Source organism: Alligator mississippiensis, chromosome 1 (genome assembly GCF_030867095.1).
Source record: "Alligator mississippiensis isolate rAllMis1 chromosome 1, rAllMis1, whole genome shotgun sequence".
Taxonomy (NCBI): Eukaryota; Metazoa; Chordata; order Crocodylia; family Alligatoridae; genus Alligator; species Alligator mississippiensis.
The window spans coordinates 423,528,659-423,550,600 of NC_081824.1; the positions used below are offsets into that span (position 1 = coordinate 423,528,659).

The following is a 21,942-nucleotide window of genomic DNA, read 5'->3' on the forward strand; positions in this document are numbered from 1 at the left end:
AAGTGCCAAAAATGGTAGTCACACAGCTGGGAAACTGCATGAAGTAAAATAGGATTCTCCCCTAAGTGTTTGTAGGACAAGTGCCTAACTCATAGTAGGGATGTAAAGGAAAGGTAGAGCTCTGAATGATACTTGTGACAGGGATGTTTTAACATTTTCCCCTTTGCACCTTAGTTGTACCATTGGATCAATGCAGGCAAACCCTAATGGAGCGCAGTGTGCGTACAGAAGCATATATTGCTGTTCAAGTGGTAAAGCAAATGTGTACAAACGTAAACACTGCAAATACCTACTTGGGTTTCTTACGGGGAGGGGAGAAGATAAAGAGAAGGAATGCAAAAATGTAAAATATATCACAGGTATTCTTACCACTTCCATTCTTACCTTTCCTTTTTGTCTGGTTTGGTTTTATATTGCTGCCCATCAGCATAGAAAGAAATGTCTTCATGTCAAAACAATATACCATAGGTAACAAAGTTCTTAGTGGACTTCATGGAGGCTCTGGCACACCTCCTATTGTGGAGGTCACACACTGCTTGACATAAATTTTTTTTAGGAGGAATTAATTGGTAGATATTGGATTGTTGAAAGGGGTGCCACTGTTGAATGTCTTTGTTATGACTGAAAGGCTCTTTTAAAGAAGTTTTGACAGCATTTTCTTAGGAGATTTGCCTCTTCATGTGCTCAGGAATGGGGAGGAGGGGAGCAGCGTTTTAATTAGAGTAGTTCCTGGAGACCTGCTCTAATTAAAATGGCACAGCATCACATGTATTAAGCTCCACACATTTAAAAATGGCTGTGGGATGCTTTATTCATAGATTCATAGATGTAGGGTCAGAAGGGACCTTGTAGATCTTCTAGTCCAACCCCCTACCCTGGGCAGGAGAGAAAACTGGGCTCAAATGACCCCAGCCAGGTAAATGTCAAGCCTCCTCTTAAAGACCCCCAGGGTAGGAGCCATCACCACTTCCCTTGGAAGTTGGTTCCAGATCCTAGCCGCCTTGACTGTGAAGTTGTGCCTTCTACTGTCTAGTCTAAACCTACTCTCTAGCAACTTATAGCCATTATTCCTTGTTACTCCAGGAGGTGCTTGGGGGAACAAGGTCTCTCCCATTCCCCACTGGTCCCCCCTAGTAAGTTTATAGACGGCCACCAGGTCCTCCCTCAGCCTTCTGTTGTGAAGGCTGAACAGGTCAAGGTCCCTTAGCCTCTCCTCATAGGGTCTGCCCTGCTGTCCCTGGATCATGCGAGTGGCCCTCCTTTGGACTCTCTCAATGCTGTCCACATCCCTCCTGAAGTGCGGCGCCCAGAACTGGATACAGTACTCCAGCTGCGGCCTGACCAGTGTTGCATAGAGGGGGAGGATCACCTCCTTGGCCCTGCTCGAGATGCATCTGTGGATACACGACAAGGTGCAGTTAGCCCTACTGACCGTGTTCTCGCATTGTCGGCCCATGTTCATCTTGGAGTCAATAATGACTCCAAGATCTCTTTCTGCCGCTGTGCTTTCGAGAAGGGAGTTCCCCAGCCTATAGGTATGCTGCTGGTTCCTACTGCCCAAGTGCAGTACCCTGCACTTGTCAGTATTGAATACCATCCTATTTTCATTTGCCCACCCCTGTAACCTGTCCAGGTCCTGCTGTAATCTGTCCTTCCCTTCTAGCGTGCCCCCAAATCTTGGTGTTGTCTACAAATTTAAACAGGCTGCTCTTCGCCTCATCGTCCAAGTCGCTAATAAAGAAATTGAACAGTGCGGGCCCAAGGACCGAGCCCTGGGGGACCCCACTGCCCACTTCCCTCCAGGTCGAAAATGACCCATCCACCACCACTCTCTCAGTACGAACCCCTCAGCCAATTTACAATCCATCTGACTGTGTAGGCATCAATGCCACAGTCACCTAGCTTTTTAATGAGAATGGGGTGGGAGACAGTGTTAAAGGCCTTCCTGAAGTCCAGAAAGACTACATCCACTGCGACACCTGCATCCAATGATTTTGTGACCTGATCGTAGAAGGCAATCAGGTTGGTCTGACAGGACCTGCCCCTAATGAAACTGTGCTGGTTGCCCTTGAGCATCATCCCTGCTGTTGGCCTATCACAGATGTGCTCCTTGATAATCTTCTCAAAGAGCTTCCCCAGGATTGAAGTAAGACTAACAGGCCTATAGTTGCCCCGATCCTCCCTCTTCCTTTTAAAGATGTGGACCATATTGGCCCTCTTCCAGTCGTCTGGCACCTGGCCAGAGCACCACAAATGCTCATAAAGCCATGCCAGGGGCCCTGCTATAACCCCTGCCAATTCCCTCAACACCCTGGGGTGGAGAGCATCTGGACCTGCTGATTTGAACACGTCCAGCTCCTCCAGAAGTTCTCTAACCCAGTCCTCCCCGACCCTTGGCTTGGCGAAGTTTCTCCCGAGTCCGTCCTGAATCTCGGTAGGGGAGTCCTGGTCCCTGCACAAGAAAATAGAGGTGAAGAAATTCTTAAAGAGGTCTGCTTTCTCCTCTGGTGCAACCACCAGATTGCCAAGCATATCCTGCAGGGGCCCCACATTACCCGGGGCCTTCTTCATTCTCCCTATGTGTTTAAAAAAGGACTTTTTGTTATCCTTAATGCTAGCCCTAGTTCCGTATCTGCCTTAGCTTTCCTAATAGCCCCCTTACAGACCCAAGCGGTGGCAGTATGTGATATCCCCTCCCTTGCACTGGGTGTACCCCTCCTTTTTGGCAATCAGGAATTCACGAATGCTGTTGGTGAGCCAGGGGGGCTTTTGGGCACTCTTGCCCCCTTTGCTTCTTGTTGGGATTGTCACCCCTTGGGCTCTGAGTATCGTCTCCTTAAGGAATGACCACTCATCTTGGGCAGCCAGTTCCCCTACTCTCTAGGACCTTAGTGCCTCTTCCACTAATCTCCTCAGCTCATTGAAGTTGTCCCTCTTAAAGTCAAGGGCTACTGCCTTGCTGCAGGCCCTTGACACCCTGTGCTGGATGGTGAATTCCAGCAAGTGATGATCGCTATCGCCCAGGTGGTCAAGGACCTGGAGTCCCCTCACCAGGTCATCGCCTGTGGCCAGGACCAGGTCCAGCGGGGCATTCCCCCTGGTAGGACTGTGCACCTCCTGGGTTAAGTGGAGGTCCTGTATCTCTAACTAAAGCTTATTCCACAAGCTTTAGTTAATGCACCCCAACAGCCATTTTTAAACCTGTGGAGATTTATACAGAATGCTGTGGCCATGCTAGAGCATTCTAATTAGAATGTGGAGCATATGTGACTAGATTCTATTATAGACGCTATATACTAGAGTCAGCTCTGATGCGTTCTAATTAGAACACGTTGGAGCATGTGTGCAGGCACCCTTAGGCTGCATCCAGATGAGCATGGATGTGCGGTATGTGGCGTTGCAGACTTGTCTGTAGTGCCACACACTGCATGTGCAGGCATTTCCCATGCTTCTACCTTACAGCATATTGGCGGCTTTTGACCCTGGGAAATCCTGGGGTAAAAAAACTCATGCCAAAAAAACAGGACAGTACACATGGCTGCAGTGTGTGCTGCCCAGAACCAGAGTCTGGCTGGCCAGGGCCACACTCTGGCTGCTGGTTAATCTCCCAGCTGCAGTAGCACCATGGCTGCAGCCCTGGGAAGCCCCCAGAACCCAAGGTAAGGCTTCTGGGGCCAGCATAGTTGCTGGCCCCAGCCTCTCATACTCCATCCAGGATAATCTGTCGCACTCCAGACCACGCATGCAATAACTGTTCCCAGGGACAAGTAGCAGCAGCACACCTTGTGCCACTGCTATTTGTCCCCTGGGAAACAAAAGTCTGCACTCATCTGGATGTGGCCTCAGAGTCTGTATTGAAATGCTTCTTTGTTGAGTATATTTTCTCCATTGTATATTCTTTTTCTCTTATTGAATATAAAAAGTGAAGCGACTTAAAATTCCCTGACTAAAATTACTGAAAAAATTATTTGTACTTCACAAAGATACATTTTTGGTTTGTTTCTCTGTAAGAAATGCTTTCCTTAATTTTAACATGGGAAAAATTATTGCCGTCTATTTCAATTTAATAAAAGACATTTAGAGGTTTCATTTGGCTGACACCAGTTGGCCTTGCATTAATCTTGGGATTGTTTCTCAAGAGATCCAGGGAACACCCACTGATAACAATGTAAAACATTCAGTGTATTTACTGAACATTTCCACTTGCTTGATCATTAAGGCATGCTTTTACTATGAGGTCACCAATGTTGTGTAAGCATAGAATTTATGGGGTGTTTTGCACTATAGGGGAGTCCTGACATGTTTTGGGCAAATACCATCAGATACCATGGACTGATGCCACTCAGAATTTTAGCTCTGGGGCATAATCACGTTCTAGCATGAATGTGTTGCATCAGAATTCAAGCCCTCTGATTGCCAAGAAGATGGGGAAAAGGTTATTTAAACAATACTTGCACATATTATAGGAATCTTTTAACAGAACATATTTTCCTGTCTGGGTAAAACAGGTTATTTAATCAGAACATTTTTGTTTTCTTTTTAGCCAACAAAAGTAAAAATGTTTTTAGAAAAGCAGAGGAATTTGCCTAGGTGACAGATTATGCATAAATGGAGGGAACTGGTATTGCTGCTCTGTTTATAGAGTCTGAGATACAGAGGCCAGGGAGAACATGGGAAAACTAAGGTTCAGAGCATAATATGCATGAATAGCATGCTGTAAAGACAACAGACAGAAATTAAGGACTTCTAGATTATATTTCTGGCTTTGTCACTAGCTTCCTAGATGACCTTGGCAAATAAACGTAGGCTTCCTTTTACCTTGGCAAAATTTAGTGAAATTATTGGGAGTCTTTCTTTTGATTTCAGTAGGATTTAGATCAGTAGCTTTTAACCTTTTCAGACTAAAAGCATCCCCCAGTAGAGTCAGGAAAATGCCAAGCCTTAGCTTTCTCTCATTTTTGGACAATGGAAAAGTAACTGAGCAGTTTTTCTGTTGCAGAGAAGACCACAATAGGGAGAATGTTTTTGATACTATGGATTGCCATTTGAAACTGGGCCATGTCCAGATGAACACAGACATGTGATATGTGGTACCTACCACACACTGCACATGCTGCTACTTTGCAGCATGGTGGAGGGGTGGGGTTTGACTCCAGGAGCTCCTGGGGTCAAAAAAACCCATGCCAAAAAAAAACCGGGCATCGCACATGGTGGCAGCGCATGCTGCCCAAAACTGGATTCTGGCTGGCTAGAGCCACACTCTGGCTGCCTGCCAGGATCTCTGCTGTAGGAGTGCTGTTCCTGGAGCCCCAGGAGGCCCCCAGGGCCCCAGGTAAAGCTGTTGGGGCCAGCACAGTTGGTGGCTCCAGCCTCCCCTATGCGCTAGAGCGTGCATGGCATAGGCATTCCCTGGGGACAAGTAGCAGCGGTGCAAAGTGTGCCACTGCAACTTGTCCCCAGGGAAACAAACATCTGCACTTGTCTGGATGTGGCCTTTGGGTCTATCTTGTGAATCATGTGTAGATGTTTGCACACCTGACAGTGGTAATATTGTGCAGCAGCCCACAGAACCCTTAAAAGAATCTCATCATCCTGGTTGAGAATCACTGCTTTATAACATGGCCCTAATTAACTGGTTTGGCTTAATCTTACATATTTTACTTATACCAGACAGGTGCTAGGAGAATAAGCTACAGTTTGCAACAAATGAAAACATACAGGAATGGCACATGGACATATACTACTGCTGACCATGAGCAATTCATTTGCCCTTTCTCTACCTCTGTTTCTCATTTGGTCCGTGTAAATTGCAAGCTCTGTAAGACAGGGATGCTTTTTCACTATAGATTTCTGTAGTGCCTAGCAAACTAGGGTCTCAGTCTTGGTTGCAACCTCTAAGTGCTTCTGTAAGACTGTAACAAGGAGTTTCACCCTGGGTTTGCAGTCTCTTTCAAGGGAAAACTGTTAGAGCCAGAAGGGGTGAAAAGCCATTACTGTGGGCAAGCTGTGGACCTTTTCCTCTTGAAGGCTGCATGCTGTTAACAAGGACCTCCTGTGCGGGCCTGAGCGAATAGGGCCAGCTGACTAGAAAGGTGAGAGGGCCCAGGGCCATAAAAGTGGATCCCCAGCTGCTAGTAGGAGGTAGGAAAGAGACCCGACAGAGAAGTAGTGAGACACCCTAGAAGCAGTTTAGCTGGGCTAGGCCCTGGGGTCCACAGGGAGTGGACCCAAGAATATGTGGCTTGCTGCAGTGGTAACCAGCATGATTACTTGTAATTATTAGTCTCTTTTGAGCCCAGTATGGTGAAGTTTATTTTTGGGGAATTTGTTTGGTGGTCCACAGGGCAGGATAGTTCATACAAAGGAAGAAATCTCTGGTGTTAACTGGTGGAATGGACATGGCTATAAGAGGCGATGTGGAGTCTGCATAGGAGACTGCTGTAATTGACCTTCAGTGGGTCAAGAGAGCTGGCTTCAAAGCCTAGGACCTGCTTGGCTAGTAGATGTCAGGAGCCTACAGGCCTGTCCTGGAGGTGGATTTATTAGCCTGTAGTGCTGGGGGCTCTGGGTTCAAGACTTGGTAGGGTCCCATGTAGGATTCCTGGCCAGACAGGGAAGAGCTTTGAAGGAAATAGGACAGAGCCTCCTGAAAGGCATCTAGGCCCACCTAATGGCAGCAGCATAGATAAGGATGAGGCAGTGATGACTGGCTTTGAATGCCCCCTCCCTGCCTGTTTGGGGTGAGACAGCCTCTTCAAATTATACAACAGCAAGGTATTGCAGGTGTGCAAGAGGGCATGGATAGTATGAAGGAATGAGAACCTTGGGGTTACTTGCCAGTGGCACCCTGTGGTAAAGGAAAATAAGTATTGTACATGTTTAAGTCTCAACTGCTCTGCCTGCACCTGCCAAGAATATGGAAATAGAACCAGCATTGAGTCTGGCATACTCTGAAAAAGTGGCAGCATGCAAGTAAATGCTATTTGTAATTCTCTACAAAAACTGTGTCTCTTTCTTGGTGCCGCTTTATGAAAAATGTACAGCTTTTGCTTTATTTCTTTTTGTATAAAATGCCAATAATTTGTCTGTAATCAGTGTAAGATAATTACATCAGTAGAGGGCAACACTACAGAACAAATGCAAGTTAATATTGTACCATTGCAGGGTGACATCAACCAGGAAGTACCCCTCCAACCTTCAAGCACTGCTTTGCAATGGGAAGGGTCTTGAAGTAATCTAACATAAAAGAAATGATGGGATAAAAACGCAGAAAGAAATAAACAAAAGATAGGAAGAAGGAGTGATCCCAGGAGCTAGAAGATATCGAATAAGGTCAGCTAGGCTTTATTTAGTCCTGTGTCCTTGGTACATGCCTGAAAGAGGTGCCACTGCTTTGCCCGTGAGCCCCTTCTGCCAGGCACTTGATGGCAGTAACAAGGGTCAGGTTCAATTTTAGCAGTATTACACTACTCAGATTTAGCTGGAGCCCCCACCCAGAAACCTGGGAAAAGAGAGTTTAACTGTGTTCTAATGTGAACAAATTTCCCCACTTGCAAGCAAATGTTAAACTGAAACATTTTTTTCCGGAAGAAAAGGGGAGCATATATAAATGTTAAGGAAAAAAATATCAGATCAGTTACAATTCACTCAGACCAGATCAGCCCCAGTCACTGCCATCTGAGGGTTCTTCCAGCCAACATAGCAAGTGCTGGGGAGGGAGGCCTGCACTGGAGTTGCTTCCACTTCATTGCTGAGGAGCTCTGCTAGGCTATGTTAGCAAATACCACTCTGGACATGACCACCAGGGGTCTCGGCCACTCCTCTGCATGACTGAGGGTCTCAGCCACTCCTCCATGCTAGTGGGGGTCAGTCCTCTTCAGGTTGCTATGCAGCTCCAGCTCTTTTAAACCCTGCCCTATATCAGTTGTAGGTTTAGGGTTTTTTTCAGCTGTCTACTATAGTGAATCACCAAGACCCATTATAGACTGCTATGCTCAGAAACCCTTTTATTTTGAGGAGTTGGTTGTAGGTATCTAAGGAGGGTTTCCTGCCAGGAATTTCTCTGCTCCTCTTGCACACGTGTGTTGCCCTAAATCTGAGGGCCACCAGACTGCAAACTTCTGAACAACTTACTATGAGAATTGGCCTTTGTATAATCTGGCCTTGACCACTTTATCTGCCTAGAAACTTCACAATTTGGAAGGGAGGACTGGTGGACATAATCTGATCCACCTGCCCTTTACAATTGCATACTTTAACTTCAAACAGTATAACCCATGCCCACAGTGAAAACAGGCACGAGTAGCCTTTCAAATTGCACACTAATGAGGATGTGCAGATGAAAAATGTGCAGAGCTACCATTATAGAATGGAGCCACAGTCAAACATACAAAAACATAGGAGAGTTGCATTGAATATCAGGCTCAAGGTACATTTTAGAGGACTCATTAGCTACGTAGGCACTTTGGATTTTCCGAAATTGAGCTCCACAGTTAGCAGAGCTCCACAGTTAGCAGTAATGTTGAGAACTTGTGTAGAACAGATTTAGGCATTTCACTGCTGTGTTTTCTAGCTCTGTATATTAATCTCTATTATGTAGACAAAGCAACTGATTGATGTATTTCAATCCTCACCTTCCTATTGCTTTTGTGAAGTTTAAAAAAAAAAAATTTTGCTTAATAGACTTGTACAGAGAAATAAGCAGTAGATGGAATCAATTTTTTACCACTGAGATTTTTCTTAAAGTTTTATATTTAAATTAGAATTAGGCTATCTGATCATGTAGGGGATAGTATTATGGCCAATCTCTTTGGAGAAATTGTTTAGAATTATATCAGCACTTTCCAAATATCTCAAAAGAGTTGCATATTATAAAACTAAGGGCACTATTATAGCAAAACTGACATTCTCAAGTGCTTTGTGCAATGTGTCATTTATAATTCAATACTGCTATAAATAAATGTTGAACAACTTTTAGATAGATCATGATCTACTCAGTAACAGTTAATATGAAGTACTGTGCCAATTTTGGACTATATCTGAATGATTCAGTTTTAACAGTACATTTATTCTGCTTTCAGAACAAACCTTAGTCACATAGCATATCTGTAATGGTTCTGTTATATGCCTGTATTTATTCAAAGTGATTATTTCTCACTAGGGACATGCATGGCCATGTAGATTTGGCCAGAAGCTTAGTGGTGTAATTGGAGTGGCTCTATGGACTTTAGTGGAGTTGCACCAGATCAGACCATCTGAGGATCTGGTTCATTGAACAGTGAAATTTTAAAAGGATTAAAAGAGCTGTAAGTTTATAATTTTGCAGCTACACCATTGATTCTTCAATCTTTTTACAGCTTACATTCCCATTGACTTTAACATGCCCCTTCACTATTACAAACAGGCAGTTTTATTGGCCATACACTCTTGAATATTGCACAAAGTAGAGCTTAAGTCTTTCAAAAGACCTGCAATATGATGCATTCCCTAAGGAAGCTTTGAAATGGACCCAAAGAAGAAGACCAGTTTAAAAGCTGGAGAATATCTTGCAAATAAACTTCTTCAACACATTGCCATGATGAGTTCTGAAAAAGCAGCAGCAGTAGCTACAGTGGGATCTAATCATGGTATATAAGTAAAAATGGAAACAAGGAACTGGGTGTGTCTCTGTAGGAAAAAGGTAAAACATGAAATTTAAGCATAGGTTAGATGACAAAGATTAGAAATTTTCCTTTTGAGAAATTGGTATGTGTGTATAATAATCCGGTAAACAAGATAGTAGAAGGCATTGGTATTAAAAAACAACTTTTCATTTGGGCAGTGATAAGATTACTATTTCAGTGAGCTGCAGGTTGTCCTATAGATAGTTCTTTTCACTGACAGATAGTTTTCTTATTACAACATGTATCAGAATGTCAATGTGTTTTGTACTATCATCCATCTCTTTTTTTTTAAGATCTAAGAGCATTATGTCACATGAACTTCAATAAGGATTGTGAATGGTCAGCCTCAGCTATCTGGTTTGGAATATTACTTTAAGGAGCATTGTAAGGAGTATACACTTACACTGAACTTCGAAGTGCAGTAATATGTAGTATTTTAAACCTTTCAGAGTAAGTTGAAACCTTGTCTAAACTGATTCTACAATTAAATATAAAGAATATTCCAAACTCTTATGGAAAGGCTATTCCAGATGAGTGTGTGTGTGTGTGTGTGTGTGTGTGTGTATATATATATATTTTTTTTTACTATTAGAAAAATCATCAGAGGGTAAATATTACGCACCTTGCGCATTGAAGCAGGCAGAAAGCACTACAAAGCTGTAACTGAACAGACAATCACAGCTCTTAGAGCATTTTAAAAATGGTAGGTCATGCTCTAAGTTAACCCTCAATAGATGTGTACTAAATTAAGTGCTTTCTGTTAGAGTGCTTCATCAAACATCTGTCAGATCCTATAAAGGGTTAACTTGCACAATTGTTGCCAGCCCAGACAGCATTATGCAAGGCTGTGCTATAACCTCAGATAGAACTCTCTGCTTTGCCCCAGTACCAGGCCAGCCTCACCCTTTGGCTCTTACTGACCCTAGTCAGTGACGGCCTCTGATCCCAGCCCATCACACTGCCTGGCGGGGATGGGGGAAGGGGGGGTTTCTTTCCCCACAGCCACCCCAGCTCCGCAGCACACTGCAGCCTGGCCGGCAAGGAGAGGGACTTCCAGTGACAAAGGTCAGGGGTTAGGGGCAGGACTTCCAGTCCCAAGATGGCAACTGCAGGCACCTGTCAAGGAGCAGGGCTACTCTTGCAGCCCTTGACAGTTAACCAAAACTCGTTAAGTGGCCTCCCAGCCCTTCCCTGATTTAGATCATCTTAAGAAATAAATCTGTTTCCCCTAATTAATTGACAGTGACCTTGATTTAAACCATTACATTCTTTTGTGCAAGGAGATGTACAGTTGCAAGTAGCACTTCTATATGAGCATAATGGCTCTGTAAAATATCAGATACTTGGGGACAGTTGGGATGTTTTGGTGTTGACAGAGCAGAGCAATAACTTCCAGTTTCCTCCCACTCATCTTTAATAACTTATGAATGAAAAATTCTGGTTCAGTCAAAGCTCAAGGAAAGATTTAAATCTGAAGTGTTTGCAGCAATAAAGGTAAACCGATTTATTTCTTAAGATAACCTAAATTCATGATGTGTACACCCTAAACAGTTTTCAGAATGAATGTATTTGCTCCAACACAAATACAGGAAAATAATGAATAATGCATAGCAATTATTTATGCCAGTACTGCTTTGTTTAGTTGTTTGTTTGTTTGTTTTCTTCACTGCTTCTTAGTCTTTATATGTAGAAACTTCTGTAAGCCATGATGTATGGAAAAATCAGCAAAGGACTGGATTCTAGTCTGGGAGGGAAAGTGGCTTCTGAGCTTTTTGATCCAGTCCATAAATTAAACTCACCGTAATTTGGGGGTGGGGGAGAAGGGGTGGAGGAGGGGGTGTTGCAGAGAAAGAGAGATGCAGTTTTGGAAACAGCTTGGTAGAGCACTTCATAGGTTTAATAGATTTTAGGGTCGGAAGGGACCTATTAGATCATCGAGTCCGACCCCCTGCCCTGGGCAGGAATGAGTGCTGGGGTCAGATGACCCCAGCCAGGTGTTTGTCCAAACTCCTCTTAAATACCTCCAAGGAAGGGACAGCACCACCTGTCTTAGAAGTGTATTCCATATTTTGGCAACCCACACGGTAAGTAATTTTTTCCTGATGTCCAATCTAAATTTGCTCTCCTTCAGTTTGTGGCCATTGCTTCTAGGTACCCCAATGGGCGCCCTGGTAAACATTATATCCCCTATTTCCTGCTGTGCCCCCCCATGAGTTTGTAGACAGCCACAAGATCACCTCTCAGCCTTCTCTTGCGGAGGCTGAAGAGATTCAGGTCCCTTAATCAATCCTCGTAGGGTTTTTCCTGTAGGCCTTTAACCAGATGGGTGGCCCCTCTCTGAACCCTTTCCAGATTTTCTACATCTCTCTTGAAGTGCAGCGCCCAAAACTGGATGCAGTACTCCAGTTGCGGCCTGATCAATGCTGCATAGAGGGGAATTATCACTTCCTTAGACCAGTTTGTGATGCACCTACTTATACAAGAAAGAGTACGGTTAGCTTTACTTATTGCTTCATTACACTGGTGACTCATGTTCATTTTGGAGTTGACTACGACTCTGAGATCCCGCTCTGCTGTTGTGCTAATTAGAGTGGTACCTCCCAGGTTACAGGTGTGTTGATGATTCTTCCTCCCTAGGTGCAACACATGGCACTTATTTTTATTAAACTGCATCCTATTCTGTTCCATCCACTTCCCCAACCTTGTCCAAATCCGCCTGGATTCGCTCCCCTCTAGTTTGTTTTCCCCACTTCCCAGCTTGGTGTCATCTGCAAACATGGACAGAGTGCTTTCTACTCCCTTGTCCAAGTCACTAAAGAAGATAAGGGCCAATGTGGCGCCCATTTTCAAGAAAGGGAGAATGGATTAGCCGGGTAACTTTAGACCAGTCAGTCTTACTTCTATTCCTGGGAAAATGCTAGAGAAAATAATCAAAGAACACAAGAGACAGCTGAGTGAGATCTTGTGGCCACCTATAAATTTATTAGGGGAGGTCAATGGGGAATAGGGGAAGCGCTGTTTACTAAGGCGCCCCAGGGAGTGACTAGGAATAACGTGTAAACTAGTTGAGAGTGGATTTAGGTTAGATATTAGGAAGAAATTTTTCACAGTAAGGGTGGCCAGGATCTGGAATGGGCTTCCAAGAGAGGTGGTGCTATCACCTAGCTTGGAGGTCTTCAAGAGGAGGCTAGATAGTCACCTGGCTGGGGTCATCTGACCTTGGTCCTCTTTCCTGCCAGGAACAGGGGTTCGGACACGATGATCCATTGTGGTCCCTTCTGACTCTACAATCTATGACTCTATGAATCTATATTGAACAATACCGGTCCCAGGACAGAGCTTTGGGAGACTCTACTGCCCACATTTCTCCAGGTAGAAAATGACCCATCCACCACCACGCTCTGGGTGCGTCCCATAAGCCAATTTTCCACCCACTGGACTGTGTGATAATTTACATTGGAACTGTTTAGTTTATTTATAAGAATTGGGTGTGACACAGTGTCAAAGGCCTTTTTAAAATCTAAGTAAATAACATCTACTTCTATTACTTCATTACTACTCAAGTTTCCAGGGATCTTGCCAAAGGCCTCCAGGGAAAAAAAGAACATGAACTTTCAGATATTAAGAACAAGCATATAATCACTAAGCAGGACATATAGGTTAATTAAAACAGAAATTTGAGATACCGTAATATGGAGATTAGCATAATCTAATTAAGGCTTGCCAAGAAGGAAGCTGCTATGGTTAGTTTAGATCTCTATGTTACACTGCAGACTGAGCCAGATTTAGAAAATTGGTGTTTAAACCCCTAAATTTGAACCTGGCCCTTGTTACTGCCATGACTGTCACTTGTGGCAGGCACGCCATGGGTTATCCACATTTGTTGTAGAAGTTTCCTTACTATAAATCCTCTGGATAGGTGTGTCACCCTTCTGTAGCTTTGTTTTTTGGCAAACCAACAAGCTCAGCTTTTTAAGCCATGAAGCCATGAAGAACTTTTGAGCAAAGGAATTTTTTACTAGTCTTCATGGGAACTAATTAAGTTTCACAACTTGAATACTCAGGATGTTTGTTCAGTCTTATCCTGTGTTCTCTGTCTCCCTAGCTAATGAGGCATTGCCTGCAGATATCTCTTGACCAGTGATGGAAGATTCTGGAAGCCAAGATGGAGCCAGAGGGCTAGCAGTTCTCCTATTTAAGATGAGAATGTGCGTTGTACAGAAAAGCACATTAAACAAATGGCAGTACAATATAAGTCCTCTCACTTACCTTTCCATCTGCACTGGCATATCCAACTGTCAATTCCCTTGTGAACCACAGCCTGATTGTTACACAAAAAATGAACCCATTTGTTTCTGAACTCCTCCCCCCGATAATGAATGCTACCACGATTAGCAAAATAATGTCCCACATAACATTTTATCCTTCACCCCCCTCTGGATGCACCACAATCCTTTAAAGGGTTCAGATTGTACAGGTTTCCCTCAATTTATGTGGTACGTGCATTCCCACAGAACGTCACATAAATCAAATTTTCATAAAGCAAACCCACTTTACAGTGTAACAAATAGGGATAGGTTCCCATGGTGGTGAGGGAGAGAGGGAGTGAGGCTGGGATTAGGGAAGGAGTGGGGGGAGGGGTGCCGGTCCTGGGGCTGCAGCAGGGAGCAAAGCAGAGGGAACTGTCAGTGGGTGTGGGGTCTGGAGGGGTGTGCCTCTTGCTGCTCCGTGACTGCTGGGAGGGCTCTCCAGCTGTGCTGGGCTCTTCCCAGGGGGTGCGTGCTCCTAGATCTGTGCATGGGATGACAGCAGGCTACCACTGCCAGCTGAGGCAGGTGGTGGCACTGGGCTCTTCCCAGCACTCAGGTGGGCCGAAGTATGTCCGTGGGCATGGGGGGGTGAGGAGGGGGGCTACTGCTGCTGTGTGCACTGTAGTGGAGTCATGCTGGAGATCTACAAAAGGAGACTGGATACACACCTTACTGGAGTTATTTGACCCCAGCAGTTTTTCATGCCCAGATCAGGGGGCTGGACCTGATGATCTCACATGGTCCCTTCCAGCCCTAAACTTCTGTGAAAGTGGTAACTCATTTTCTCTATAAATCATGCTGCAAGAGGCAAAATGGAGTCACATTGCATTGCCCTGGGTCCTAATCCTACTGGCTCCATGAAAGCCCAGCTAATTAACATCTACCCATGTTAGCAGATCTTGGCAAAACCAATCTGAAAATCTCAGCAATGTAAATGCCAATCCAAAGATTTATCAATCTAAACAGAAGGCAAACTTCTGCAATCAACTAAGTATTAGTTCTGTTCAAATATTCATTGTAAACAACTTCTCAGGGGTTTAAGCTTTTTTCTTTGTGGAGAGGACCAATAGAAAGAAGATATAGCTTGATTTTCTCACAAAAGTACTCCTAACCAACATAGTTATGCTAGCAAAAAACCTGAAATGCTATAAAAACACAAGTGGTGTCCCCTTCCTCCCTCCCCCCCCCCCCCCCCCTTCAGTAAGGCTTATTCTGTTCAGGGGACTGGTTTACGTTTTAATGAGGAAAGAATTTCACTTTATGCACCCAAATGACATTTACCCAGCCAGGTAACTGGGATTTTTGGTACTTAGCTGCAATTTTCAATTCTGGCCCATGTATAGTATGGATGCACAAGCATCCCATAGCTACTAAGTACTCATATTAAGCTGAGTGCTGGTTTGGCAGGTAGATAGCTTCATAAAAGCATACCTGAATGAGAATAGGTCCTAAAATTTAGCCAGGCAAAAACCCATGATTAACAGCTGTTAAATGGAGGAGGAAGGAGGAAGGAAACAGGAGACCAGGTTATAGACCCTGAACCCTCCCCTGGCCCCATTTCACCTAGAGAAAGTTTTAGCCTACATCTCTCTTCAACTCATTTTTGCAAGACTACAATTTGGGGACTTACACTCAGATATACATGTACAGAACCATGTACTTGCCTGGCCAGAGTGCAGCCTACTATGCATGCTCAGTAGCAGTGTGGAAACTTGTGCATCTACAATGAATGTGGAATAGGATCCTAAACTGTGTGCACTTTCCAAAAAATGGCAGTTACACAGTTGGGTATGTCCGGTGTGGGCATGTAAAGTGAAATGGGATTCTGTTCTTTGTATGCTAGCAAAATATGATTCTCTACTAAGAGGGGGTTTGCTATCCTGGTATAGCTATAGTGTCAAAACCTTTTAAGTGTTGATAAGACTACAGTCATTGAAAATATTATTTAGTTGGCTTCATGGATAGGATTCAACCCTGTTGTAACTTTATTGAAGCTTTGTTTGTGATTTTGCATATCTTCATTTTGCCAAATCCAAGCATAGCTCTATGTTCATCCAACCTTTCAACATTAGTCTCAAGGGGTGCTTGTACACGTGATGCCATTACCATATATACGTGATGAAAATGTCACTTTGTGTGGCTTAATGGCATCATACTGTACACGGGCAGGAGATTTGGGGGTTTTAAATGAATTTGCATAATTTCAAACTAAACTACATCCTACCTCCACATCGGCAGTGCCCCCCTCTTCCCCACCCAAGGGACCTCCCAGATGGGCTGCTAGCAGGCTGGGTGTTGCCCCACTTTGGGGTCAGGATCGGGTCCAGTGCTGCCTCTGAGCTGGGGCAGCACCCGGCCCACTAGCAGCCCACCTGGGAGGCACTTGGGGGTTGTTGTCTCCACAGTGGGAAGGACTGGGGCCCCCTACAGCTCAGGGGCCACTTGGCCCACCAGCAGCTTGCCCCCCAGCCATGGGTAGGCTCAGCTGAAAAAAAAAGAAGAAAAAGGTTCAGGACCCTTGCTGTAGCAGTCATGGAAACCCCTAAATTGAAATGGTGGGTTTCAGTTAAAAACCCACCATTTAAATTTAGGGGGCAAAGAATGCAACCCTAAGGACTAAACTCCCTCACATGTACAAGCACCCAAGAAATTGACTTTCTGATTTGGGATGCTTTCTCTTTTTCTTAGCAAATGCATAGTTTAGTATATGTTTTTAATCATTTTTTTAAAAGTCGTACTTATTAAATGAAGCATCTCAGGTTTCTAACAACATGAATAAAAGTGATATGAAAAACTCTTAAGGCTTTTCCTCTAAGGCTCATATAAAATTTAATTCCAGAAGCTTTTTGTAGTTCTTGTCAAGGTGGGAGGAAGCAGTTGAATTGTCCTGAACACTATGTACAAATCTGTATGACCTTGCTTTCCTCAGGGACCTTTGCCCCATGACTGTGAATACACTATTTATTATCTTAATACTTTATGGTACTACAGGAAAAGGCAGGACAAATCTTGAAAATGGTCTTTAGTAGTCTAGATTGATGTCACTGGAAAGAATGCATTTTAATAAATTTCTTGGCTGTGAATAAACTGTCCATTAATTTTAAACATGCCAGACTGAGAACATTGGTTAAGTCAGACAGAAGAAAAAATGATGACATACTAAGTACTCAGCAGAACACTTAATGCATCTGCACTATTAAAATACTTATTTTGAGTGGGTAAACTGCTTCAGAGAATGAAACAACCCAAATCTTCACTAAGCCAGAAATGTTTGAATATAGTGCAAGTATGACCATCAGCTAACCTGTCTTCCAGTTTGCAATGTTCTACACCGTGTCTTCCTTGATTGTTTTTCTGATCATAAATTTTGGTTCCAAGTGATTTTAAGTTGCCTAAACAAAGAGTAATCCAATGCTCCCCCCCCCCCCACTGAGTTGAGCCACGATATGCCTGTTTTACTGACTTTGTGATCCAATTATAGTTACAAATTCCCCTACTGTTTGTCCAGCAAAACTCCTAAACAGAAATATTTCACTGTTTATTCTATCATCCTTTGTCTTTTTTTCCACTTGTTTTGCATGTCACATGTATACATTTTAATCTGTTGGAGCAGGGACTGACTTTTTAATGCATCTGTGGAAACTAATGCAACGAATACCATTTATCTTCACCTGAGTATGCCATAAATCAGGGGTGTCAATTTATCCCATACACCAGGCTGCATCCAGACCTCAGGCTTCCTCATGAGCTGGATTTGGCCTGGGGCATGGGGTGGCTGTGGTGGGACTGGCAGTACTGGTTGGGAGGTGAGGCACTAGTGGCGACAGCAACTTTGACAGTAGGAGGGCCTGCAGCAGTAAGGCAAGAAGCCGCAGGGCAAGTGAGGCTGTATCAGCACAGTCCTTGCTCGTCCTCCTGTCACTAAGAGCCGTGTCCACCTGAGCACAGTGGCCCTAGATTCTGTGGCAAGCCCCCCTAGCCACAGCCCCAACTTCTGGTAGCTGCCAGTAGGCTGGATAGAGCAGCTCTGCAGGCTGGATTTGGCCTGCAGGCCATATGTTTGAAACCTCTAGTATAAATATTGCTGTGACATTGACACAACTCTACTGAGTAGTGAAGTATAGTGTACATGAGAGGAGAATTAATCCTTCACACTCATATTTTGTAACGTCTTCCTGTGAGGTTTTCTTTTGTTTTGTCTTAGGTTTTCTGAGGGTTTTTTGTTTTGCTTTGCTTTTTGGAGGAAAAGTGAATCTCAAGAAATTTATATTGAAAACACAAGAGCTGGTTTTAAACCTCCATCCAGCTAGAATTAAATGCATTTTGATCCTTTGGATAGATTGACATAATAGCAAAAACCTGCCTACGGCCAGCTTTTTCTAAACCGCAGACTGCAGCTGCAATCTGATGCCTTTAGTACATTGACAGAAGGTGCTATGAGAGTGGCTTATATGATTCATTTTATTCCTCTGGGCAGAGTCCCAGGTCTTCTCTGATTTAGCCTGGTGCTCCCTTATCAGTAAGTGCAGCGTTGTTAAGAGTGTAGCATTTGGGGCTAAAGCAATTATATTGTTGTAATAACCCTTGGCACAGACAAATACCCAACTCCCCTTAGCACCGAAGTTGTTTATATACGCCAGCTAAGCCTAACACCCTGAGTCATCTTCACAACATATCTTCTTCATTTCTGAATTTCCAGAATCTTTAGTTAAAGATTTCTATATTTTTATTGGCTACCTCACTACATTGAAGTTGCTACTGAAAAGGAATTTCAACAATTTCACTGTCTAGAGGAGAAATGTGCTTTATGTCAGGATGTTAGTTTCTCTTTTTGCTGTCTCCTTTTCTTCAACAACAGCAAAACTCATTTTGCTATGTGCATGTCTGTCATAACATACATAGTAGTGAACAGTAGAGATAAGATAGAGTCCTATTTTCTACGCTGGCTTTGGAAGAAGGGGTTGTTTAAGAGGGAGAGGAGGATGTTGAACATGTTTTATTTTATTTATTTATTTGGGTGACTATAATTCTAATCTGTGGGGAGTCAATTGTTAATTTTGCTCTTGCTGCAGGAGGAATCCATCCTAATGCAACCACTTCTCTAACTACTGTCTAGATGCATCTACACATGCATTTGATGCGACCACTTCTCTAACTACTTTGTGGGTGCATCTATACATGCATTTGATCCAAAATCAGTTTACTTGCAAGTAAATACTTGTGAGTAAATACTCCTAGGCAGGTGTCTACACGTGCAGAGACTTGGCAGCAAATTTGCTGCACCTAGCACCAAACTGGTGCCACTTCCTGTGGCTTTGCAATGAGCCCCTGGTGACACTGGGGAGAGCTCCAGGCTCTGGCTGCAGCTTCCAGCAGCTGGCAGCCTTCATGAAAAGGCAGCCCCACTCTCTGCTCCCTGGCCAGTCACTTCCCTAGTCAGGAGCAGCATGCACAGTGGAGGGGTAGCACATGGCAGCTCTCTCCTTGCCTCCTCGCACCATGGCTGCTGCAGCCCCTGCCCCTGGAAATGATGACCAGCACCCTGGGTTCTTGCTGGCCACCGCTGGATCTGCTGGCCCACTGTGCCAAACATCAACTAGTTCATGGCCCTCTCGGTTTCCCCACACACAGCGACCGCTTGCCTAGCCACAGCACACCATCCCAAGGCCACTGCCACTACACACCTGTCCGGCTGGCCGGACACCAGCAGGGACACCAGCAGTGGGTTGCTGGACACCACTGCTGGGGCTACTTTCACCCTCCTAGGCCTCCAGCCCCGCCACCTCTGGACCTGCTGTTCCAGTCAGGATTGCTAGCTGCACATTGTCCAGCACACTTGGGATGATGAGCAATGGCTGGAGGTGTTCTGGATGACCCAGGCCACCTTCTAGGACTTTCTGGAGCAGCTCTGGCCACATCTGGAGCAGCAGGATACCACCATTTCTGTCCCCCTCCTCACAGATACCCAGCTGGCCCTTGCCCTGCTCAAGCTGCTCACGCCCACCAGCCTCCACTATGTGGACCATCTCTTTGGGGTGGGCAAGGTCACTGCTGGGAAGGCCATCCTGGAGTTTTGCAGTACCTTCCAGGATGTGCCACACCATGCTCCATGTGCATGACCCCCTGGCAATGGCAATGGGGTTCCATGACCTGGGATCCCCCAATGTATCTGGTCCCTGGATGGGACCCACATCCCAGTCACCTGCCCACCCCATGGTGACTGCCTCTATGACAGCCAGAGGGGTTTTCACTCCATGGTGCTCCATGCCTTTGTGTACCACTGTGATGCCTTCACACACATGAGTTCTGGCTGGGCAGGCAGTGCCCACGATGACCACATCTTCAGGAACTCCACCCTGCCAGCCCTGGTGCAGAGTTGCTGCTTCTTGCTAGGGGTGCTGGCCCTGCAGCTGGGTGCCGTGTTGGTCCTGCCCCTCCTCATTGGGAGCCCCGCCTACCCACTCACGACCTGGCTCATGCAGCCCTACACTAACTAGCTGGAACCCCGCCAGGCCCACTTTAACCAACGCCTGAGCACCGCACTCACTAAACTCATCTCAGAAAAACAAGGTTTTATTCCCCTCACATAAAGCTGAGCCCCACTTTCCCCTTCCTCCTATGGCCTACCCCGCTCCTCCTGCAGGCCCATTGCTCTCCTGTGCTGCCACCCAGCCCACAGCACCCAGATGTGTGGTGCACATAGCTCCCAGATGACTGGGATGTGGAGCAGGCTGCCCCACTGCCCTTCCCTCAGAGCCTCCCCCTTCCCCTCATGCCAGCACTGTGCTCTGAGTGAGCCCCTGCTATGCTGCACGAGAAGCTGTTTGCACAGACTGAAGGGTGCCTGACCCACTACATCCTGTTGCTGCTGATCGCCATGGTGCCCCAAGTGCACCTGTGCAATTGGCACAGGACTCTAAGCTTTGACAGTGTGGGGGGCAAGCCCAGGCTACTCCATAAGCCTCCCGCTTTTGCTGGTTGGAGGGTTCATTTTGCCAACTGCAGAATGCAGTTCTCTTCTTAGACCCTTCATTGTTTTAAAATTTTCTACTTTAAAAAACTTTATTCTCATATTTAATAAGTGTAGTTTACCTGTTTTGACTGACTTGGGTTGGAAGTTATTCCTGTTAGGAAGAGCAAATGGTGATGGACTCTGGTATTTTGTTGCAATTGTTTATTTACAAGAATATACAAAATCCTGCTTTCTTGACCATAGGAGCAACCAGAGGCAGTTTCCCTGCTCATAGCACTGGCACTTTTTCAAAAGTCTAGTGGGCTGCAGGTTTCCCTGAGAGACAAATACCTGTGCTGATTCAAGCTCTGTCAGCCTGCCTTCTGATTTGAATCAGTTTAGCCTGGCTTTAATTTGTTTCTGAGATTCTGCTTCTCTACCTGAGCTCTCTCTTTTCAACTCCCTCCACCCAGCCAGTGTCTCCCAAAATAAAATCCATCTAAAGCACCTCAACTCTGTGCATGCAGATCCTTGATTGACCTTGTGAGGGATTTTATATATTACAGTTTTTTGCAGTCCTTGATTAATAGAAACTAAAGCTACCTATACAGGTGCTCAGGGATGGGGTGTGGGGGATATTTTAATTAAAGTAGTTCCTGGAGAACCACTCTAATTAAAATGCTACAGCATCACATGTATTAAGACCCTATGCATTTAAAAATGACTGTGGAATGCTTCATCTAAACCTCATTCAATGAGGTTTAGATAAAGCACTCCATGGTCATTTAAAAATATGCGGGGGCTTAATACACATGATGCTGATGCTCTGCTGGCACGTTCTAACTAGAACGCATAGCAGACTGGATTAATCAAGTCTGCTTTGACATGTTCTAATTAGACTGCCAAGGATCATGTATATAGGCAACCTCTGCATCATTTTATAGAAAATGAGCTCATCCATTTCCTAATCAAAATCTGATTACAGAGTAGAATTGAAGTATCAGTCCTAGTTGTATAG

The 21,942-nt window shown here is 44.8% G+C and overlaps 1 protein-coding gene across 3 annotated transcripts in view; it reads left to right on the forward strand.

The window, feature by feature from the left end:
• STARD13 (StAR related lipid transfer domain containing 13) overlaps nt 1-21,942 on the forward strand; it is a 514,731-nt gene that overhangs the window by 30,689 nt on the left and 462,100 nt on the right. The gene's annotated exons all lie outside the window — the stretch shown is intronic.